This window comes from Sus scrofa, chromosome 15 (genome assembly GCF_054392235.1).
Source record: "Sus scrofa isolate SSC_HxYL_T2T_F1_AM1 chromosome 15, Sscrofa_HxYL_maternal_Yorkshire_Landrace_v2.0, whole genome shotgun sequence".
Taxonomy (NCBI): Eukaryota; Metazoa; Chordata; class Mammalia; order Artiodactyla; family Suidae; genus Sus; species Sus scrofa.
The window spans coordinates 81,860,729-81,886,599 of record NC_139397.1 but is presented as its reverse complement, the minus strand read 5'-3'; positions in this window follow the sequence as shown (position 1 = coordinate 81,886,599).

Sequence of the window (25,871 nt, the reverse complement as noted above, 5' to 3'; positions counted from 1 at the left end):
CCATCATGTGCTTCTTGCCAGTAGCAAGCAGGAGTCACCTGCCTGCAGCCGTAGGCAAAATTCATCCAGCCACGACTCTTTACTTCTCATCTAATAATCCTGAACGCTGTGTGTTGGAACAATCATTCACTGTTGCTCAGGGAATAATCTCTACACTGTTATTTACTGCACAATCCTGATTGATGACATTTTTGACTGAGTCAGGCAAATATGTGTATTCAAGGGAATGGACTCAGGAAGTTGCTGGAGAAATTCTTTAGAGGCCAGAAATTGGCTGACTTTGTAGAGCACTGTGCAATATAAGAATTTATCATAAGCTACAAGCATTTCTTTTGCCCAAATAGACAGAACCATGGAACATTTTCTTATTCCAAAGGGAGCTTGGGCCTTAGAAAGACGAGTTTATAAAAATCAACCTTTACTTGGTGGACAGCACACTCTAATACAGTGGATTCCATGAAGTAGAGGATTATGACAGATCCATTTGTTTCTGCTTCAGCATTTAGCACTCCCCAGCTTCCCAACCATCCTGTCACACAGGATGGGTGTTCTAGGATAAGTGCAGAGGAGTTTTACATGCTACAAGTCTGAGGACAACTTGTCTAGTAAAGAATGAAAGTTCTAGTTCTCCTTCTTTTATGTTCTTTACTGCCTTTAGATCCTAGGAGTGTTTTGTTTTTTTTTTTTAATGACTTTTTTTTTCCATTATAGCTGGTTTACAGTGTTCTGTCAATTTTCTACAGTACAGTGAGGTGACCCAGTCACACATGCACACATATATTCCTTTTTCTCACATTAAGATCCTAGGAGTTTTAATAACTGGCCCATTTATGTATTAGAGACTCATTTCTCGCATTTCATGGAGCTCTTTGAAATGCTTTATGATATATTAGTGGTTTCATTCATCCTAATCTGCCTGGTAGCAGGTAAAGTTAAATTGGCTTGAATGGTTGTGAAGATTCATATCATGCATAAGACTTAATTGTAATAATTCATCTTATTCATCTCTACTTAAATTTTAAAAAATTTTGATGTCTCTACAAGGCACTTTTCCAGAAGTCAACATACTGATTCTTAGGAATTAAGTGGTTGAGAAAATAAAGCTGAATAGGATTCTAGTTCTTTTAAAAAACTCCTTGGTGCCTACTCATTTAATAAGTATGTACCAGCCATGGGCACAGCCAAACAAACAAGCAAACATACTCACAGATTTTGGATTCAAACTTATGATCAAAGGAAAAAACATGGAGAGGGAAGGATAAATTAGGAGGATGTGATTAACATATACACACCACTGTATATAAAATAGATACTAACAAGGACATAATGTACAGTATAGGAAAATTCAATATTCTGTAATAGGTATATGACAAAAAAGAATGGATATATGTATATATGTGTGATTCATTTTGCTGTAAACCTGAAACTAAAACATTGTAAGTCAACTAAAATTTTAGTAAGTCAACTACAAGTTTATTGAAAAAGAAAAAGAAAAAAGTATGTAGCAATGGGGAAGAAATAGAAAAAAAATTGCCCTCCATGGGATCCTAAGTGATATCTATCTAAGGAATAGAGTCTTCTCTTTTAACTAATAATGAATCACTAATAAACGCTCTTTGGATATGTCCTACAGAAACATGTCCTCTAGATTTCTTAACCCTCTCATGATAACACTAAGATCCAAATCAAGACTTTTTAGTTTACTGAGATAATTCAAGGCAGAGGAAAAGAACCTAGGCAAGATCTAAAGAAAAGAAACTTGCAGAGGTCAAAAATAGCTGGACTCTCAGTCAAAACCAATACATATGTGTGGCTTTAAATTTACTCAAATTTAAAAATCAGGAGATTTCCTACAGGAATCTGGATTTCTAGTGTTTTGTTTCTGGAGATTTGGATAGCAAAGCAACAACGAGGCTGTGTCCCACCTTTAAACCATCCAAAGGAACTCTAAGGTCTGAGTTGTGTTGCTCTATTTGGATGAAGTATGGATCCAGTCCAACTCATCAGAGGGTGTGTGAAAATTCAGTTGTACTTTGTCTGCCTCCCTGCTGTACATTTTATTCCAGCTTCACTCGATATTTGACTGGAACAGGGGATCAAAAATGAAAGTTGCATTGTCAGTTATGCCATAAATTTACTATGTGACGTTAAAGCATTTTGCTGCCTGAGCCCTCATGTGAAATGACCTTAGTCTTCAAGATTCTCTCCAAGTTTCCTTCCTGTCCTAACATTCTATGTTTCTGTGACCAACCATCTCCAGTTTGTCCCATCACTCTTAGGGTCTGTAGCTTTTATGAAAAGAAATAAAGTAGGCACTATTTTTAGTCTATAGGTGATGATTCCGTTTGGTCAGGCTAGTTGATGATTTTTGTTTCCTGATGTCCCCTATTTGGTATCAAAAATTTTTTTTCAGTCTTGAGATAAAAATAATGATGATATCTGACACTTAGTTTCAAAGCAAGTAGACTTTTTCGATTTGTCTCTTAAGTGCAAAAGATAATGTTTATTACCTTTTAAAAAAGGTTTTGAGATATAATTCATATAACCATAAATTTACACATTTAAACTATACAACTCCCTATATTTTTCTATACTCACAGATGTTTGCAGCTATCACCACTGTCAATTTTAGAACATCTTCACCATCTTAAAAAGAAACACCTTACTCTCTGGCTATCACACAGCTATCCACCCAACGCCACCCTTCCCCCATCCCTAAGCAACAACTAATTTACTTTCTGTCTCTATTGATTTGCCTGTTCTACACATTTCATATAAATGGAATCATATAATATATGATCTTTTTTAAGTTTTTTCACATAGCATGATGTTTTAAAGGTTCATCCATACTGTAGCACATGCCAGGACTTAATTCTTTTTATGGTCAAATAATATTCCATTGCATAAATATTTATACATTTACCCATTCATAAGTTAAGGAACATTTGTGATATTTCCACATTTTAGCTGTTATAAATGATGCCACGATAAACATTCACATGCATTTTTTTTTTTTGTAGACACATTTTCATTTCTCTTGAATGTATACCAAGGAGTGGAATTGCTGGGCTATGCCAAAATTCTATGTTTAACTATTGGAGGAACTGTCAGATTGTTTTCCAAAGTGAATATAACATTTTATATCCCCACCAGAAGTGTAGGAGGATTCTAGTTTTTTTTCATGTTTTTGCAATACTTGTTATTGGCTCTCTTTTTGATTCTAACCATCCCAGTGGGTATAAAATGGTACCTCATTGTGGTTTTGATTTGCATTTCCCTGATAATTAATGATGTTGAATATTTTTTTATGTGACTTTTAACCATTTGTATATCTTCTTTGGTGAAACATTTATCACATCTTGTGTCTATTTTTAAATGGTTTGTCTATCATTGGAGTTGAAAGACTTTCTTCATATATGTAACACCAGTTCCTTACCAAGATATAAGATTGGCAAATATTTCTCTCATTTTGTGAACCTGTGTTTTCCTTTCTTGACAGTGTCCTTTGATGTGCAAAAATTGTTAATTTGATGGAGTGCAACTTAGCTATTTTCTTTTATGTCCTATCTAAGAAGTCTTGGCCTAATCCATGGTTATAAAGATATACTCCTCCTAGATTTTCTTTTAAGAGTTTTACATCTTAACTCTTAAATTTAGGTCTTTGATCCTATTGAGATATTTTATATATTTGATATTAAGAAGAGATTCAACTTTATTCTTTTGAATATGGGTATCCAGTAATTCTAGTACAGTTTGTTTAAAAGACAATTCTTTCTCCATTGAATGGTCTTGGTACCCTTAGAGAAAATCAGTTGACCATATAGACATAGTTCATTTCTGGATACTCAACTCTATTCCATTGATTTATATGTCTATTCTTATGTCAACATTATATTGTTTTATTTATCACTACATTGAAGTATGTTTTAAAATTGGGAAGCATGAGTTTTACAACTTTGTTCTTTTTCAAGATTGTTTTGGCTATTCTGGGACCATTGCAATTTCATATGAACTTGAGAAACAGTTTGACAATTTCTACAAAGGTATCAGGCTGGGGTTTTAGAAGGTATTGAGGTGAATCTCTAGATCAGTTTGAAAACATCTTAACAACATTACATTTTTTAATTTATGTACATGGAATAGTTTTCCATATATTTAGTTCTTTAATTCTTTTCAAGAATATTTTGCAGTTTCTAGAGTGTAAAAATTATGCTGCTTTTGTTAAAGTCATTATGATTTTACTTTTTTATGTTGTAAATGTAGTTTTCTTAATGTCAGTTTCAAAATTTTTCATGGCATGCATATGTAAATACAATCGGTCCTGAAATCTTGGTGAACTCATTTATTAGTTCCAAGAGTGTAATAGTGGATTTTTAGGAATTTCTATAAATAGTATCATGTCATCTGAGATAGTCTTGTTCTTCATTTCTAATCTAGATGCCTTTTAATTCTTTTCTTTTTTGCATAATTTCTCTGACTAGCAACTCCAATATAATGTTGAATAGAAGTTGTTAGTGTCAACATCTTAATCTTGTTCCAGGTCTTAAAGGGAAATAATCTAGTCTTTTATTTTAAGTACAATATTAGCAATGGGCTCTTTGTAGATGTTTTTATCAGAATGAGGAAGTTATCTTCTGTTAGTTCAGCTTTTTAAAAAAATCACAAATGGGTATTGGATTTTGCCAAATGCATTTTCTAAGTGTATTGAGATGATCATGCAATCATTGTTTTTATTCTATTGATGTTTTACCTTAATTGATTTTTGTAGGTTAAACTAACACTGCATTCTTGGGATAAATCCTACTTTGTCATGGTTCATAATCCTAATACATAGCTGGATTTGGTTTGCTAGTATCTTGTTGAGGGTTTTTGCATTTATATTCATAAGAGATACTGGTCTGTGTTTTCTTTTCTTGTGATGTCTTTGTCTAGCTTTGGTGTCAAGAATGAGTTCCAATATGTTTCCTCCTTTTCTACCTCAATATCAATAAAATCTCTTTTATTAATTCATTTATTAGTTCTATTACTGTTTTACAAATGCTTAAGGATTTGCCACATAAACATTCTGTTGTATGAGAATAAAGACCATTCTCTTTCTTCCTCTCTAATTTAGTATCCGTTCTTCTTTTCTGTTTTTGCTTGCTTGTTTTCATTTATTGAACAAGCTGAGACCTTGAGTACAAGGCCAAACAGAATGATGAAAGAAGATATCTTTACATTATTCCTGATAACAAGGAAAAAGTGCTCAATCTTTTACCATCAAATGTAGTTTGAATTTTTTTTAATAGATGACTTTTATCAAATTCATGAAGTTCCTCTTGATCCATAGTTTTCTGGGAGCTTTTATTAAGAAGTGATGTGGAGTTCCTGTGGTGGTGCAGCAGAAACGAATCCAACTAGGAAGCACAAGGTTGCAGTTTCGATCCCTGGCCTTGCTTAGTGGGTTAAGGATCCAGCATTGCTGTGAGCTGTGGTGTAGGTTGCAAATGCAGCTTGGATCTTGCGTTGCTGTGGCTCTGGTGCAGGCCAGCAGCTACAGCTCCGATTAGACCCCTAGCCTGGGAACCTCCATATGCCACAGGTGCGGCCCTAAAAAGACAGGGAAAAAAAATGTAGTTTGAAGTTCTTTTTTAAATAGATTCCTTTTATCAAATTCATGACATTCCTCTCAATCAATAGTTTTCTGGGAGCTTTTATTAAGAATTGATGTTGTGGAGTTCTCACTGTGGCACAGCAGAAACAAATCCGACTTGGAACCATGAGGTTGTGGGTTTGATCCCTGGCCTCGCTCAGTGAGTTAAAGATCTGGCATTGCCATGAGCTGTGGTGTGGGTCACAGTCGTGGCTCAGATCTGATGTGGCTGTGGCTGTAGCATAGGCCAGTGGCTATATATACACACACACACACACACATATATGATTGATGTTCAATTTTATAAAATGCCTTTTTCTACATTTTTTGAGATCATAATATGTTTTATAGCCATGTATTTTCTGTTAATGTGGTGAATTACATTGATTTTCAACTGTTATACCAACTTTGCATTCATGGAGTAAAGCCCATTCAATCATGATGTACCATCCTTTGAAATTATTGTTATATTTAAGTTACTGAGTATTTTTAAAAAATTGCAGTATCTGTATTCATAATGGATATTGGTCTGTAGATTTCTCATAATAACATATTAGCCTTTGATATCAATGATATCAGTTGACGTTGTAACTGAAGTTTTCCTCCACCTCTGTTTTCTGAAAGAGCCTATGTCAGGCTTATTAAATTGGCGGTTTGCAAATATTTTGTCTTCAAAATCTCTTTACATTTTTTAAAATTACCGAGTCCCCAAAGACCTTTAGTTTATGTGGGTTGCATTTATTTATAAGCTGTGTAAAAATTAAAGCAGAAAAATCTAAATGTTTATTATCAACTCATTTAAAAATAGTAAATTATAATAGCATATTTTTTGAGACGTAATTATACTGTCCAAAAAATATTTTGTTAGAAGAGAGACATTGTTTTATGTTTTTACCAATCTCTTTAATATAGCTTAATAGAACACAGCTAGTTGTCACATCTGAGTCTGTATTCAGTCTATTACAATATCACACATCATGTAGCCCATGGAAAACTCTGTTTGTCAGAGACTAAAAGTGGAAAAGACAAAGAAGTTCCTCATATGATTATAGGAATAATTTTGATTTTGAAGGCCCCTGCCATTTTAGATTATCTGTTTCTTCATGTGTCCATCTTTGTAAGTTATGTTAAGAAATTTGTTCAAGTTGTCAAATTTTATAAAGTTGTTTATAAAATTCCCTGATTATTTTTCTAATGTCAGCAGGATCTATAAAATCTCTCCTCTTTCATTCCTGTTATGGTAACTTGGGTTTTCTCTCTTTTTCTTTATCTGTCTAGTTACAGTTTGATCACTGAAATTATTATTTTCAAACACTGCTTTTCATTGAATGCTAGACATTATATATATATGAAAATTGTAGGGAGTCCAAATTATGTTGCCTTCCTTTACAGTGTGTTGAGTTTTGTTCCAGCAACTAAAGTTACCTGTAGATCGCTTTGATCTTCTAGAGCTTAATGTTATTCTTTGTTAGTTCAGAGCTGTTTCGGTTTTGCCTTAGACCTAGGCTGTAGCTCTTACTCTATAGTGCCCACATGTAAGGTTTGGCTTTTGTAGGGTTGAAACTGGGTAGCTGAGGTATTCAGTGAGATCTCGCCAGTGTAGATAACAGTGGAGCTTCAGCGTTACCCAGCAGTGCATAACTTCTTGGCTCTTCTTCAGTTGTCAGCCTGGCAGGAGCTTCTCCCTGTGCCCCTCTTCCCCATGCAGCTTCTTCTTATCAAGAACTCTTTGGCTAACTCCAGTCACTTTAGCCACTCCTCACTCTGCCCTTGGCTTTTTTGTTGTTGTTGTTAAGCAAAAGATTTGCCTTCAGCAGCCTGAGCCAGCTGGAAAGTGTCTTCGGGCAGAAAGCCAGGGCAAATATGGGGCTCAATTTATGTGTTTTCCTTCTCTCATAGTTCACAATCCAGCGGCCCCTCTGTCCAATTACTGAGAACACTTGCCTCATGTAGATGGTCTCATTGTTTCTGAAGGGACAGGTCTGGTGCCAGTTACTCTAGCATAGCTATAAGTAGAAGTCCCTGAACCCCTGTTTTTTAAAAAAGTACTGGTTAGCAAGTTAAATTTTGGACTCAACATCATTCTTTTATCACATGACTCAAGCTTTGAAATTCCAAGCAAATGAACTTTTAGATGCTCCATTAAAACAATATCGCCACTTGACTTCTCGGATGAGATGATCAACACATAATAGAGGATTCCCAGATTTTTCCAATCTTGAATCCTCTTGTACCTGACTGACTTTCTTAGAATTTTCCAGCCATTTCTACACATTTTTAAATATCTTGTCTATGTTAAATTAGTATCATTCTTGCTCATACTATCTTATGCCTTCAGTATTTTTTTCCTCTGACCATTCCTTTCTTTTGAATGTTATTTCCTCCCTAAATTTGCCCATCATTTCCACTCTTGCCTATAATTCTTTCAGAAAATAAATATATATACATATGCACTCTGTATGTCAAGCCCTGTACCAAGTATTATAAATAAAGCAAAATACAAAACAATGATGTCCTTGGCTCTTATGGATCTTTACACTATAGGATATGTCTCAATTAAGGTGTCCCTGAAAACAGAGCATGAGACAAAATCTTGAGTACTGATTACTGATGGTAAATCTGGAGGTAATTCCAGGGAACATGCCCAGGGAGGGCAAGAGTGAAAGATAGGAAAAGAAAAATACTCAATACTAAGGTTGCTGCTGTGGTAACAGTGGCTTGACTTCTGCTGGAATCTCCTGAGAAATTACAAAAGGCTGGCCAGTCTAGTCCGCCTGAAAACTGGAAGATTGAATCATTTATTCACTGATTCTCATCTCTCACTTGCTGGATTGTGATTAGGTGGAGCAGATACCCTGTAGGGCCAGAGAAAACCCTGGAGCAGAAAGTAGAAATACAAGTGGAGGATGCTGAAAAAGGGTTACTGTCAGGGAGGTAAGTCTGAGCTTGCAGGGAATTATCCATCACACCTGCAGTTGAAGTCAGGGTGAGCCAAGGGGATGTAGTGACATGTGGCCCCGGAGGCAGCTGTCACAGGTGGAAATATATGAGAAAACAAAGATAGAACCTGAAAAATATAAGTACCACTATGAAAGGGAAAAAAAAAAAAAAAAAAGCCCGGCAGTGTGATGGAGTGAATGGGTGGTGTGTGTGTGTTCCTTTTGTGTGATTTGGAGGGACTCTGGGGAGATGACATTTGAGCTGATATCTAAGGAACAGGTAAGAGGCAGGATGTAGAGAAAGAGGATTCTAGGCAGATGAAGAGTGAGTGCAAAGGACCTGAGATGGCAGGAATGTGACTTGCTTGGGGAGCAAATGGCCGAGGCCTCCTGAGAGCAGAGGAAGATGGTGAGAGATGGAGTCAGGGGCTAGATTAGATCACTCAGAGTCTGTGAGGCCATGGTAAGGAGTTCGGAATTTATTCTAAGTTTCCTGGAAAACCATCAGAATGTTTTTTGAGGGGGAGTGATAGTATCTTATTTTTGTTTTAAATGATGCTATGAGAAATAAAGGTTCTTTGATTCATTCATGTTAAGCATTCCTGAAAGTTTCAAGGCAGTTATAGTAGCTAATGTTGGAAAATATTCCTTATTTTGATTTTATCCTCAATTATATATAATGACTCTCTTTGACTAAAATTCCAGTCCCTTGCATTCCATTATAACCAAATTTAATACTCATATTTCAGAGTTCATTGAGAAAACAACAATTACAATTAATGGATGTCAGAATGTCCTAGAACGGTCAGCTGATGAAGATTCACTCACTGAAGTAAGCCATGGAAAAAAGTCAGTGTAAAAATGTATACAGAATGGATGGTCAACAGGGTCTGGCTACATAGCACAGGGAACTCTACTTAATGTTCTATGATAACCTATATGGGAGAAGAATCTGAAAAAGAATGGATTTATATATATGTAGAACTGAATTACTTTATTGCACAGCAGAAATTATCACAACATTGTAAATCAACTACACTTCAATAAAGCTTTAAACAATGAAAAAAAGGCAGAGTGAAAATTCATCATCTGAATGGTAATTCACCAAAATTATTTAGGGCTACATTTATTTCTATTGAAAAGATAGTTGATTTTTAAATCTTAAAGTGTTTTTTTTAATGTTAAGAAATGTTTGCTTTTATTGGTGATCTCATGGCCTAACCAGAGTTCTGAACTGGGAGATGGAGTACACAGCTCTACCATTAATTCGTTCTGTGAAAATTAACGATTGATCACAAAATGATTACAAAGTATTTATTAGACATCTATTATGTATGAGCCTTATGTATTGTTGTAGGAGTGAAGAGGTACAAAAATATAAGATGTTCTCATGCCTACGAAGATCAAAAATATAGTCACTGCCTCAAATTTCATTTGAAATGTTCAGAAAATACTGCACGGATACTCTGCCACATTAAAAAAAAAAAAAAGACTCAGACATAGCTCAGAAAAAAAAAATGTGTTCTACCTAAAATATAAGAGTTAAAGTGGGCTTAATATTTTTTGAAAGCCATAAATTATATTTTCAAGGATTAGATTTTTCTGCTTAAAGGAATTCTCTTATTGAAGATATACTGCTTTGTTCCCCAGATATTCCACCACTGATAACACTTGCTTAATGGTCCATCTGTCTGAGGACACTGCTAATCCTAACACTTTCTCTAGAATTGAGGTGACAGTGAAGACATTTTCATTTCCTGAGGTTAGTTCTCCCCTGATTGAGTGCTAAGTGTGATTCTGGTCTGACACGTTCTCTTCCTGGGCTTGAAAAAGCATAAACTCAAGTGGACAGAGTGTCCAGAGCCACATATATCATTTTTATTCTTATTTTTTCCAGTGCCTTTTTTTTTTTTTTTTTTTTTTTTTTTTTGCTTTTCAGTTTTCATTGTCTTCAGCTATTTATCATCCATTTTGGTTCCTTTGATTTATAAGTCGCATGTGAAGAGGTGTAGCCACTAATGTAGGTGATTTTGCCAACCTCAGAAGGAAGATTACTAGAAGAAATCTGTGATGGATAAGAAGAAACTATTTTATCTATGAATTGAAATTGCCTGTTACAGGAAAAGTAACATATACTTTTGCATATATCTACTGAGCTTGATAAGTTTGAGAGAAGTTGGACTTCTTTTTATTTTGCTATACACGTCTCAGGACTCAGGAGTTATTAGATGACTACATCTAAATATACTTGCTTGCTTGGGAGTTTCCACTGTGGCTCAGAGGGTTAAGAAACTGACATAGTGTTCTAGAGGATGCAGGTTTGATCCCTGGCCTCGCTCAATGGGTTAAGGATCCAGTGTTGCCACAAGCCCCCATGTAGGTCACAGATGTGGCTCAGATCCTGCGTTGCTGTGGCTGTGGTATAGGCTGGCAGCTGCAGCTACGATTTGACTCCTAGCTTGGGAACTTCCATATATGCCACAGGTGTGGCCAAAAAAGAAAAAAAAAGACACAAATGAACTTATTTACAAAACGGAAACAGATACGCAGACATAAAAAAACAAACGTATGGTACCAAAGAAGAAAGGGAGTGGGAAAGGAAAATAAAATAAATAAATACATAAATATATAAATAAATTAATTTAATTAAATGTATTTGCTTGTAGTTTGGTAAGGTCATCCTATCATTAATAGCACATCTGTCACTACTTGGTAAATAACCTGTTTTATAGATCTTTTAAAGTAGCCAGCTTATAGCACAGTATATTACATACTTTTTATGTCAAGGTCAAGCTCAAAACTTTCTATATGCAAAAGAGGGAAGTAGGTCAGTGCATTTTTTATAGAGATAGAACTTTGGTTTGAGTTTGGGGGTATAAAGAGAAATGAAAAACTCTGCTTTCAGGGAATACATCACGAAGTACTCATAAAACAGAAAAGACATGACTTAGAAATAACTCTAAAGCATTTTAAATTGATAAATCACTCACTTTTGTCACCTCCAAGCATGGGTTGAGCCTAAAAACCTTTATGGTATCAGATAAGACACAGTTAAGTGGAAGGAACTTGAGAAAAATCAGAAGAAAAAAAGTATTTTGCCCCAAGCCAGATTGCAGAGAACTGTTGCCCTAGTTTCTTTCCTAGTAGCACATACCCAAGTTAGTGAGTTTTATGAGAAATAAAGAAGAAAGGTCACTTTTAGAGTGACTCTTGGAAAAAACAATGCTAATTAGATCAAGAGGAGGGGAAAAAATTGGGCCTCACTCACTGAGTAAAGAAAACACAATCAAAGCACTACCACTTTTTCTGTAGCTCTGTTTAGAATAGACTGAAATCTGGATTTTCAAGGGAGGCATTCCAATGATCACAAAAACACAAAAGGATGAGGTCAGGAGAAAAGGAGAGGCTAATGAGCTAAGGGTTGGGAACAAATTTTAACAAGTGAGGATTAGGCCAATCTGTTTGCCTGCAAAGCTGGCTGTTGGCTCGAATCTCCCAGATTGATAGTCTGTTTTATCCATGCCAAAATCAGGCAAACATGAGGGCCTGAATGTATTAACAAACTGACTCTAGTTGTCACATGATTTTTTAATTTCCAGTTTGAAAATGCTTACACTTGTGATATTTATCCTATGCTGTAAGCTCTTTGCAAGGGTGGGAGGAAGAGACATTTTTCTGTGACATCCTCCAGGAAGACACCAGCATCAACATTCATTTAGGCTGAGCATTTCAGCACATGGTGCTTCCCTAGACACAGCCCCAGCCATGGGAAGACAATTGAATTCAGAAGCACTTGCTAAAAATCCTAGTTTGTAGGATGACAGGGAAGAGAGGACATCAAGTATTACCATATCAGCTAGCAACCTTCATGTGTGCCCCCAGTTTCAGAAAGCTATGGTATATGGTCCAGTCACATGAAAGAAGCATCTTAAATGTACTTAAGCAGAAATTTAGCTGCAATGCTGATCCTTATTTGGGATGGAATTAGCAAAATTATAGATGAAATATGCAAAGTCTGATTCCAAGTCACATTAAATACTTGGATTCTTGGCAGTGTGGGTACAATTTGTGAATGTATAATGCCATACTTTTTCCTACAATGTAAAAATGTAATTTCCAAATATGCTTGCAAAAGCATCCTTGATCATGGAGCGTGCTGGCTTTCTTTTAGCATAATGGTAAACAATATTTTTAACTATGTATCAAGAGAAAATTGTAAACTCTTAATTTTTTAAAAACATGAATATATAACACTATTAATACTATATATTGTACACTTAAGGAAAATAGTACCTAAAGTTAAGAATTTTTCAAATGATTCCCCTATTAAATAATTAGCAAACAAGATCTTTTTGTTCAGACTCAAGCCAAATGGACAAATTCTATGAGAGAGTATACAATTTGCATTCAGGAATAAAAGTTTCTTTTAAGATGTTTTTAAAAAGACCTTGAAAGAGTTTTGTAATTTAAAAAATATATCATAATCATACAAATCTTTGGAATGATACCATGGTGACTTAAAAGAATAGTTCCACCAAGAAGACAGGATAACTCAGAGCTTTATTGTTCAAGTATAAACACATATAAATGATGCATATTTACAATAACAATGTTTATTTTACATTCCTGGGTTCAACAACAAGAAAAGGACAGATAAAAGGGGGTATTGAAAATCAGAGTGGTAAATTCAGGAAATGGCATCCCAGAAAACAAGTGGAGAATTTCCCAAGGTATACCTTAAGATGTTTTAATGCCCATTTAGGGCTTAGATAGGGTTGGGGAGCTAAAGCATATCCCATCATAAAGCTGGGATAATAAAAGAGTGTCCTCTAAGTCAAATGGGGACTATAACAATTCTACCTACCGGCACAAGAAACCGGAAAGAAATGTGTTTATCTGGGATTCCAAGGATGGAAAAAAAACTCATCTATGAAAAAAACTCCCAGTTTGTCCAAATTTCTATTATCCATGGGCATGGTCATGCCTAGTCTGAGAAATTAACAAGAAGACCAACCTCCATTTGGTGAAATCCCGGGAGCACCCAGTAAAAACAAACACAAAAACATTCCAGAGTGGCACATCCATAAGTGCAAGGACTCCAGCAGGACAACAAAACAAAATACACAAAGAAAGAATGTTCTTTTTTTATAATGAGCTATAACACATAGCCATGAGGGAAAGCACACACGACATATATAAGGATTATATAACCTCTTCTTCCCCAAACATGACATAATTTAAAAAATCTGAAACAACCTATAATAAAAAATGAGTAGAGTGAAAAAAAAGGAATAGAAATAAATCTCAAAGAACAGGATACCATAAGACTATATGGCAGATTTAGAAAATAAAAATCCTTGAAATTAAAAATTCAACAGACATAAAGATTAGACAATTTGAGAGGGGAATTAATAAACTTGAAATCTGATCTAGGAAATTACCCCGGTTGCCATGTAGAGAGATAAAGAAAAGTACAAAACAATTCAATTAACATAAATAAAGATTAGACAATATGAGAAGGGATTAATAAACTGGAAATTTGATCAGTAAATTACCCCAGTTGCTACACAGAGAGATAAAGAAAAATATAGAACACAGGTTAGAAACATGGAGGATAGAGGATCCAACATATTTTGAAATAGGAGTTCCAGAAGGAAAGAAAATAGAGAATAGGAAGATATCACATTTGAAGAGACATTCTCTGACAATTTTTCAGAGTTGATGAAAGATGTAAACCCACAGATTTCAGAATATCAAAGACAACAAGAATATCCTAAAACAACCAGAGAGAAAAGACAGATTATCTAGAGAGGAAGAATTAAGATTTCAGCATGGAGAAAGGATGATAGGACTGGAATAAGCATTTAGGTATAATATTTTATTTCTTTAAAAAGTGCTCTGAAGCAAAAATAAAAACGCTAACCATAGTGAAATCTGTATGGTAAGTATATCTGTTATGTTACTTTCTTACTTATATACCCACTTGACATATTTCAGAATTAAAAATTTAAACAAGAAAAGAGAAGTACAGAGTATCTTTTGATAAAATATCTGTTGTTTATCACAATAAATTCTATCTCCCCTGCCCCTCATTTCCTGGTACCAACTTCCCACCCCAAGCAGTGCTTATAATTAGAGGTGAGAGAGCTATGCTGGTGTTCAACTTGGAAGAGGTTAAGCATTTACCTTAATGGTAGCAATATTATTTAGATGAGGGGTAGGCAAGCTATAATCTTGAGGCAGCTACCTCTTTTTACAAATAAACTTTTATTAGAGCACAGTCATGCCCAGTTGTTTGTTTGTTTTTCTGTTTTTTTCAACAGTTGTTTTGACTCTACAACAATAGAGCTGTGTAGTCGCAATTCTAAAATATGTATGATCTAGCCCTTTCAGAAAAAATTTACCAGCCTCTGGCTTAAATGATAATGCTTATTGCTATTTCCTTTAACAAATTAGCAATATATTTTTTAAGTGAAGTGACAAATCTTACATAGATTTGAATGTAATTATTAACTAAGTTTAGTGGTTTTAGATTGGTACACAGGGGAAACGAGGTAAAAATAAATACCAAGAAATTCTAAGACATATTTGAGTATTTATTTCGTTGAATTTTCTACCTTCAAGGTTCTCAAAAATCAAGCAAAACTAGTTTGGGTAACATGAATGTTCAAATCAGTCATCTAATCTGCAATACCACCTAATTAATCTCCTGTGTATAGCATATTTTCCATCCTGAGGCAGAGTTGCATTAATTTTATATTAACTTAGAAAGCAGAGGAAGAAAGTATTTGTCTGAGCTTGTATTTTTCAAATTCTCTTTCCATATGTATTTTAGTTTCCTATGGAAAGGCTGGAAATACTGGCTTTTCCATGAATTTAAGATATCTGAAAATCAGACGTTTCCTTCATGGCTCAGCGGTTAAAGAAACTGACAAGGATCCTTGAGGATGCGGGTTCGATTCCTGGTCTTGCTCAGTGGGTTGAGAGCCGGCGTTGCCATGAGCTGTGGTGTAAGCCACAGATGCGGTCTGGAAACTGCATTGCTGTGGCTGAGGCATAGGCCGGCAGCTACAGCTCCGATTAGACCCCGGCCTGGGAACCTCCTTATGCTGCAGGTGCAGCCCTAAAAAAGCAAAAAAAAGAAAAAAGAAAGAGAAAAAAAGATATCTGAAAATCAGATTATATTATTTAATATATATTATGATTTTTGAAGAGAATAACTCATTAGGGCTGGAAAAATTACTGGGTTTCTCACCACAGTATCTACTTAAATCTCAGGAAAATTCTTTTCTTTCAATTGGAGAAAGTCATTTTTTTTATTAAAGACTAGAGATTTTACTGATTTAATCACTTATGTATATATAAACTGTAACAATAGCTTCTTTGAAGACACAAGTTACTACTTGCTGCAGACTCAACAAGGAAAATTACCCTGTCACTTCACTCCCTCAAGTCCCTTTATCACCAGGCTCCACCTTTTCTCTCTGATTATATTACATCCTTGGGGCTTGCTCTTCTCAACCACAGCCTAGCTCCTCCCACACTACCCTTCCCAACACACGCCCCTATAGGCAGCCCATGTTTAGTGCCTTTTTACCTATCTTCCTGATGCCCAGCTCCAATCCAACCATCCTCTAGTTGTCATTTTCTAAATGGATATTGAATTAATTAAACTTCGACACATTTTTAGTTCTTAATTTTAAAAACAAACATAAAGGACCCCGGATGATTTTCCATTTGTTATATGCAAACAAAATACTATCTCTCCGGTAAGACTGTAAACTTTTTCAAAGTCAGGGACAATGTTATATGTGGCTTTTTTTTTTCTTTTTTCTTTTTTTCCCCCTGCAGTGTGTAGTGGCTTGATGTGGGATCTCAGTTCCCAGAGCAGGTATTGAACTGGGGCCACAGTGGTGAAAGTGCTGAGTCATAACCACTAGACCACCAGGCAACTCCTGTGCATGGCTTGTTAAATGGCCTTAAAAAGAAGAGAAAGAGAGAGAGAAAAAGAGAGAAAGTCATCATCCACATCCCTTACAACATGGTGAGGAACCTAGTATCTGCCTTAATACTCACTGGTTTACCTTTTTATATATATAGTTATGCATCTATTATAAAATATTATGCTATATATTGTATTTATATTTATAAAATATGCATTTCTTATATTTTCTTTTCAAAGGAAAAAAAGCTACAAGGTAAAAATAGTTGTTTAAAACCCAATAGTACATTAGTGAGATATAATCTGAAATCTATGAGATGAGTTCGTTAGGGTCAAAGAACTCTTTAAACACAAATCAAGTGTAGAAAGAAGCAAAAAGCAAACAGTGCAGTCCCACTCAGATTCCAGGTCTGTTTTCCCAGGTGATTTATAGTTGGATTTATCTTTTAAGGGCTTGTGGAAGAATTGAGCCTGAGAACAGGCAGGAGTGCATAATTGTTCTTTTTCAAGCCAGAAACTATTTTTCTTTCTCTTTGAAGGCTAAAGTCAGAATCGCTGGATTTGTAACTTACAACTTAAGCTTCTTTACTATTTTCCCTCCTCTACTTTTCATTTATCCATCAGATTTTCTGAGATGTTCAAATGGGTAATTTCCAAAGAATAACAGTGACAGTCCCCAAAGCTAGTAATAAATTGAATTGTAAAATTACGTGGTTTTTTTTGTAGAAAGCTTATAGATTTACACAAAGCCTTCTCACATTATACTTTAAGACCATCTCTGTCCCTGCCTCCATCCCCTTTTCTCCTCATTCCTCTTCCTCCACCCTTGCCTCGAGTTCTCGGCTTGGTTTTGACCTGTAACTGCCTCACACTGTAATAGCCATCAGCACACAATGGCTGTGCTTACCAAATAAATGGACCTGTGTGTTTCCAAACTTTTTGAAAGTACAATGTTCAACAACTCTGCTTTTCCTTTAGGGCAGGCTATCAGGAGAGGTGAGTGGTTGAAGAGAAGCCCTGGGATGAGAAAGACAATATGTGTGCTTACATTCTGGTGCGTGTGTCCCCCAGGACAAAAAGAATATACTCAAGAATTTTCTTTAAAGAAAGAAGACTCATGATTCACTAATGGCAAAGCAAGTCTGTCCTCACAGAACAGAACTGAATGAGACATAGGTATTTTCCATGGAATGACTCACCAGTGGCTCACAGTGAAGGAAGAGTGTTGGAGAGAGAATAATGACCATAATTCAGACTGAGGACTCTTTGAAGACAAGAACCCTATTTTTTTCATCTTTGAGTCTCCACCAACTTATAAATATTTGTTGTGTAAATATTTGTTGAACAATTAAATGAGTTTTATTCTCCTGGGCTTTCCTGGGCAACACTAATATGATATTCTGTGAGTATTTGGGGTTCCCATCATGGCTCAGTGGATTAAAGACCTGACATTGCCTCTATGAGGATGCAGGTTTAATCCCTGGCCTCAATCAGTGGATTAAGGTTCTGGTGTTGCCACAAGCTGTGGCGTAGGTCACAGATGTGACTGGATCCAGTGTTGCTGTGGCTGTGGTTTTAGCCCCAGATGCAATTTGATCCCTAGCCTGGGAACTTCCATATGCCACAGGTGTGGCCCTAAAATAGTGATAATAATAATAATAATTCTGTGAGTATTTAAGTGACTGTATTAGAAGAGCTTTGCTGTAGTGTGGGTGGGTGTGTGTATACTGACATAGGGGTAGAATGAATGAAATAAATGAATATGAATAGGTGCATTTTAGTGTTGAAGCAGTTTCAATTAGAGGACACAGAAAATAATTGTCATTGCCTATTAACTTATGTGCCTATCAAAAGGTGGAAATTTACATTTATTCATGCAGTCATTCAGTAAGAATTCAGCAAATAGTTCTTGTGTGCTTTAGCTCTGAGCTAGGTGTTGGGAATGATACAAATGTAAGTCAGATATCCAGTTGACCCTACAGGTGGTTTCTGTGGATATGTCACACACACTGTTAGATGGCACTCGGCACCTCTGACCATCTGAAGATAGAATCAACTCCCACTGAGCTTCTCAGTGAGCAATGGCAGGTTTGCTGAAGATCTCACAAGACAGGCAAAGAAAGAGTCAATTGCACCTACCATAGCCCTCGGCGCAATTTATGTCTCATTTGACAAGGTTTACCCCCAGGTCCTTCTAGCTCCCCCCAGCTTCTCTTTCCATTATCCCAGGGCACAGATTTGTGCCACCTCCCTCCTCTTTCTCACAATTTTTTTTTCTTGTCTCATGGAAGAGCAGTTCCATCTGTTTTTCTCGGTCCTTGGTGTCATCACTCACTGATCCCTAGGCAGGATGTTTGTACGACTTTTTCATATCTGCTTTAGTCTGGGTCATCACAGAAGCAGATTATGATTTTCAAGGATTCATTGTGGTAGTTTATTTGGAAGGTATACTTAGAAAATGCTGGTAGGGGAGACAGGGAAGGGTAGGTAGCTACTCTGGTCTGAAAGTGTCCTCCCCCAAATTCTTATGTTGAAATTCTAACCTCTAAAAATGATAGTATCAGGAGGTAGGACATTTGGGAAGTGCTAGGGTCATGAGGGTGGAGCGCTCATAATTGGGATTTGTGTTGTTATCAAAGAGACCCCATAGACATCCCTCAACCCTACTGCCTTGTGTCCACACAACACAGCAAGAGGGCGCTGGCAATGAACCAGAGAGTTCTCACCAGAGCTCGATCATGCTGGTGCCTTGATCTTGGCCTTCCCAGCCTCCAGAACTGTGAGAAATAAATTTCTCCTGTTTATAAACCATCCAGTCTATGGCATTTAGTTATAGCAGTCCAAGCAGTATGTAGTATGTAGCCAATAAAGTATGTTGTATCAAGTTACCCCTTTGGGTAACTAGAGCTTAATCTTGCTGGGATTTCTTGCAGCCAATGTAGAACACCCTCCTCAGAGTTATCTCACCAAGGGGTGAGGTATTTATATACCAAATCCGTCAGTTATTGCTTGAGGGCTGCTCCTAGGTGGTATTAATCCTCTGACATTTCTGATCTTCCATGTGCAGTGGGACAGGGGACAGGACAAAGGAGGGGCTGGCTGCCAAATAAAGCCCATAGGGGAAGAGATGAAATGCTGGTCCAGAAGCTGGCCCTGCATGTGCACAATGAGAAGGTTTGGGGATGTAGGAGCAGGCCACTTGTAGCATCTGCACAATATCATTAGACCAAGATAAACATATTTCCTTCTCTTAAGGAGGTTCCTTTAGGGTCAGGGGGAGAGAGCATGTATGTAAAGAGTTAAGTTACAATCCCAGATTATCTGAGGCAATGTCTTTAGGAATATGATACCCAGGGACCATTTGTTCCACCAACAGCTGTTAAGGACCCACTAGGTGTTGGAAACTGGTATAGTTGCTGGGGATAAAGGTAGAGTCTCTACCTTTAAGGGCCCAGAGTGAGAGGAACAGAGGCTAGTGCTGGGATGCAGAAGGTCCAGCTAAATGGAATGAGGGGAAGGGGACAGGGACCACTTTACATGGGATTCTGAAGAGGGAGAGTAGGATTTAGGCATGTAAGTGGTGGAGTCGGAGGAGGAAAAGAGAGGAAGGCAGACATCCAGTGAGGGTGCCTTTGGAGGGCACTAAACTGGTATTTCCGTGAGGTGGATGTAGCTCAAAATGTCTGAAAGGTGGGCTCAGTATGAAGTGCTCAGTAGCCCTTGAGACAGAGGATGGACTGTTCTCTATTATTATAATTAACCCCCTTCGATCATAAGCAGGGCCCACGTGAACAGACACATCTTCACCTCCTTGACTTCCTATTCCCCATCCAGGAGCAGATCCCTTGCTTCCACTGGAGTTATTAATAGCAATAATAGCAGCTGATGACATTTACTGAGCATTTTATATGACAGGAACAGTGCTAGGTGCTTTGCATGCATTCACTCATTTAATCTTCCCCTTAACCTAGAAAAGTAGACATGATCATTGAAGATAAGAAAGCTGAGGTGGTAACTTCCCCCAGATGGCCCAGACATGGATGTTGACACTGGGATCTGTGTCCAAGAGCCTAGCCCCAGAGCCTGCACTCACTTGGAGAGATTAGACCCGTTCAACCCAGGCCTCCTAACTTTCCCAGACTGATTGGTGATGGTGGGGATCAGCTGTGTTTGAGTGAGGATGTGTCAGTAGGTGTGCTATCCAATGCTTCTTCCATCCTCTGAGAGGAATGGGGGGGGGGGGTTTCAAGTTGACCCCAAGAGACTATCAGACATGACACTCTTCACCCTATATTCACCACCTCCAATGTTTTCCCATCATGAAGAAAGAAAGAAGCAGTCCTAGATCATTGTCTCATAGGGATGGATATAGGGAAGCATAGTTCTACCATTTTGGCTTGTGTTAGCAAATTTGAAGAGCCTCTCTTTTCTGACTCAGGGGCCAAAGCACAGGGCTAAGTCTGCAATGAACTGAAATGTTGTGTCCCACCATGCAGTCCTAATGCCCAATGTGATGGTATTAGAAAGTGGTGCCTCTGAGAGGTGATTAGGTTGAGGGTGGAGACCTCATGACTGGAATGAGTGCTCTTGTAAAAGGGACCCCAGAGCTCTCTTGCCTTTTTTCTTTTTCTCCATTTCCCAGAAATCTGAAACCTGGGGAGTTCCTGTCATGGCTCGGTGGTTAACGAATCCAACTAGGAATCATGAAGTTGCGGGTTCGATCCCTGGCCTTGCTCAGTGAGTTAAGGATCCAGAGTTGCCGTGAGCTGTGGTATAGGTTGCAGACTCGACTCAGATCCTGGTTTGCAGTGACTCTGGCGTAGGCCGGCGGCTACAGCTCCGATCAGACCCCTTGCCTGGGAACTTCCATATGCTGCAGGAGCGGCCCAAGAAATGGCAAAAAAGAAAAAGAAAAAAAGAAAAAAGAAAGACATCTGCAACCTGGGAGTGGTCCTCCCCGGAACTCAACAATGCTGAAACCTTGACCTTGGGCGTCCCAGCCTCCAGAACTATGAGAAATAAATTTCTGTGGTTCACAAGCCACCCAGTCTATAGTACTTTGTCTTAGCAATCTGAAATGACTAAGACAAGGGTCCTGGATGTACTTTAAACAGAGGAAGAGCTTTTTGCCCTCTTTCTTCCTGTCATGCTTAAGATAGGGAGGGGTGTGACACCCACACACTGTGGGAGTCTTCCTGTGGCATGGCCCTTCTCCACTCAAGAGCCATGACTTTGGGTTGGAGAAATGCCATTTGAAGCTTATCCCCCACATTCTTGTAGTGTTTTCTTCTCTTTATGCAGCAGCCTCCAGAATGTGCTGTTCCCTGGCACTTATTTGATTTTCTCTCACTGGAGCTTTCTAAAAGATAGATGATAACATCATTTCTACTGAAACTGATATCCTCAGTCTATCCTGGGAAACATATGATCCCCTCCCACCTCACATGACCCTGAAACTTGGCCTGCACTGATTGAAAAAAAAATTGCTAGGGAATCGAGGGTCTTTTTTGCACTGTAAATTAAGCGAGTTATAAATCCTGCCTTAACACAGTTCGAGGGAATGTAGGAAAGTTATTACAAAGAGAGGAGGTAAAGAATTCTTCAGCAGCTTTCTGATTATACATAATAGAAATTATTTTCTCTGGATTGAAACAGCTCCCTTGGATACTTCCTGCACTTTCATCTGGATACTGATTTATTTTTCTCTAAGTGAATTTAGGTAATGAGAAAGGTGCCTACTTGACATCTCCAGAGAATAAATCCTTCTAATTATCCACTAGAGAAGAGAAGCAGAAGGGCAGTCACAAAGCAAATACCTCCTAAAATATTTTAGAAATATGTCTCCCGTCTGAACTATGCAGAAAACTACTAAAAATTGGAAATTACTCAGGCTGAATAAAGTAGGAAAATCCTGGCTATTCTTGTAGTTGGTGGTAAATATGTCATGATGTCTGCTGGAGGTGGGCGGTTTTTTAAAAAGAAAAGACTTGAAGCTGAACCACCATTCTGTGTAGCTCAGGACTCCAGGCAGACTTTGGCTGGTAACAGACAGATGCATTGCATCTGCTTGCCCAGAGCTGTTTTTCCTCAGCACTACTAGAAGCTAACAAGTTTGTGGAGGGGGGGGATCTGTCCTGTGCATTGCAGGACACTGAGCAGCATCCCTGTCTCTACCCACTAGGTGCCAGTAGCCTCTCCTCCCTCTCTCAGCTGTGAAAATCAACAAGGTCTTCAGTCACTGTCAAATATCTCCTGGGAGGAGGCGGAGAACAAAACCACACCCAGATGAGAACTGTATCAGGAGAAACTTTAGACTCACCATTCGAGGTCCTGAAACCCAACTACATTCATACTCCCCATTATTAAATATGTTTTTAAGCCAAATCCATTTCAATTCTTTTGAGGGATATTGCTTTTCTCAGTTGCATGATGGAAGATTTTATATATATATATATATATATATATATATATATATATAATATATATATATATAATATATATATGTGTGTGTGTGTATATATATATATATGTATACACACACACACGTATAGCTTGAGTATATTCAGATATCATTCTTTTTTAATGCCTTCATGGTACTCTATTATATGAATATGCCCCAGTTTGTTTAGCCAGTACATTAAGCTATTTACAATGTTTGATCATTGCAAATGATGTGGCAATTTCTGTGTTCCTTAATTCAACAAAAATTTTTTGAATGTCTACCATTTACAACAACTGTAATAGGTTCTGGTACATAGACAAACTAACATGGACCTTGCCCTCATTAAACTTATATTTTAATAAGGAAGGAAATATGTGAATATGTCAAGAAAGGAATTGCAGGAGTTCCCGTCGTGGCTCAGTGGTTAACGAATCCCACTAGGAACCATGAGGTTGCGGGTTTGATCCTTGGCCTTGCTGAGTGGATTAAGGATCTGGCATTGCTGTGAGCTGTGGTGTAGGTCACAGACATGGCTTGGATCCTGCATTGTTGTGGCTCTGACGTAGCTCCAATTAGGTCCCTAGCCTGGGTACCTCCATGTGCCGCAGGAGTGGCCCTAGAGAAAGGCAAAAAGACAAAAAAAAAAAAAAGAAAAAGAAAAAAAAAAAGAAAGAAAGAAAAAGAAAGGAATTGCAGATTGTAAATAGATACACATTTAAAACAATTCAGTTAATCATAAATGCCATGAAGGAAATAAACAGATGAGAACCTGAGTAAGTGGTGAGACCATTTTAGGTTGGGCAGTCGGGGAAGATATCTCTGGGTAGGGGACATTTGAACAACAGCTTAAAGGATGACAATGAGATAGGTATCTGTGGAGTAGACCATTCAGAGCAAGGGGCAAAGCAAACACAAAGACCCATGGGAGAGAAAGGGCTCAGGGTGCTTGAGGAACAGAAGGGAGGCCAGTGTGTCCAGAGTGCAGAAAGCAAGGGGAAAGGTGGGTGGTAAGAGGTGTATCATGTAAGGCAAGAGCTGAAAAAGGCAGGACTTTGTAGACTATCATGGGGATGAGTCTAGATTTTAATGTAAAAGCAGTAGGAAACCAGTTAAGTTCTCAATTAAGGGGATGGCACAATCTGGCTTATGATTTAAAGTATTACTCGGGGAATACACCTGACAAAGGAGGTAAAAGGCTTATATGCTGAGCACTATAAAACATTAATCGAGGAAATTAAAGATGTAAATGGAAAGATATTCCATGCTCTGGGTTGGAAAAATTAATATTGTAAAAATGGCCATACTACCCAAAGCAATATACAGATCCAAGGCAATCTCTATCAAATTACCCATGACATTTGTCACAGAACTAGAACAAACAATCCAAAAATTTATATGGAAACACAAAAGACCCAGAATTGCCAAAGCAATTCTGAGGAACAAAAATAAAGCAGGAGGCATCTCTCTCCCAGACTTCAGGCAATATTACAGTCAGTCATTAAGACAGTGTGGTGCTGGTACCAAAACAGACAGACAGCCCAATGAAACAGAATAGAGAACCCAGAAATAAACCCAGACACCTATGGTCAATTAGTCTTTGACAAAGGAGGCAAGAGCATAAAATGGGGAAAAGACAGTCTTTTCAGCAAGTATTGCTGGGAAACCTGGACAGCTGCATACAAATCAATGAAACTAGAACACACCCTCACACCACACAAAAAATAAACTCAAAATGTCTGAAAGACTTAAATATAAGACAAGACATCATCAAACTCCTGGAAGGGTACATAGGCAAAACATTCTCGACATCAACCTTCCAAATGTTTTCTCAGGTCAGTCTCCCAAAGCAACAGAAATAAAAGCAAAAATAAACAATGCGACCTAAACAAACTGACAAGCTTTTGCATAGCAAAGAAAACCAAAAAGAAAACAAAAAGACAACTTACAGAATGGGAGAAAATACTTTCAAATGATGCAACTGACAAGGGCTTAATCTCTAAAATATACACACAATTTCTACAACTCAACAGCAAAAAGCCAACAACCCAATTGAAAAATGGGCAAGAGACCTGAATAGACATTTCTCCAAAGAAGATATACAGATGGCCAACAAGCACATGAAAACATGCTCAACATCACTGATTATTAGAGAAATCCAAATCAAAAGTACTATGAGGTTATCACCTTACACCTGTCAGAATGGCCATCATTAATAAGTCCAAAAATGACAAATGCTGGAGGGGGTATAGAGAAAAGGGAACCCTCCTACACTGTTGTGGGAATGTAAGCTAGTACAACCACCGTGGAGAACAGTATGGAGGTACCTTAGAAAACTATACATAGAACTACCATATGACCCAGCAATCCCATTCTTGGGATATATCTGGACATCTTTCCTTGAAAAAGACACATGCACCTGCATGTTCATTACAACTCTATTCACAATAGTCAAGACATGGAAACAACCAAAATGTCCATCGACAGGAGGACGGATTAGGAAGAAGTGGTATATATACACAATGGAATATTACCCAGCCAAAAAAAAGAACGAAATAATGCCATTTTCAGCAATATGGATGGAACTAGAGACTCTCACACTGAGTTAAGTCAGAAAGAGAAAGACAAATACCATATGATATCACTTATATCTGGTATCTAATATAAGGCACAAATGAACCTTTCCACAGAAAAGAAACTCATGGACTTGAAGAACAGACTTGTGGTTGCCAAGAGGGAGGGGGAAGGAGTGGGATGGATGGGGTCCTTGGGGTTAATAGATGCAGACTATTGCCTTTGGAATGGATTAGCAATGTCTAGTCACTTATGATGGAGCTTGATAATGTGAGAAAAAACAATGTATACATGTATGTGTAACTGGGTCACCATGCTGCACGGTAGAAAATTGACAGAATACTC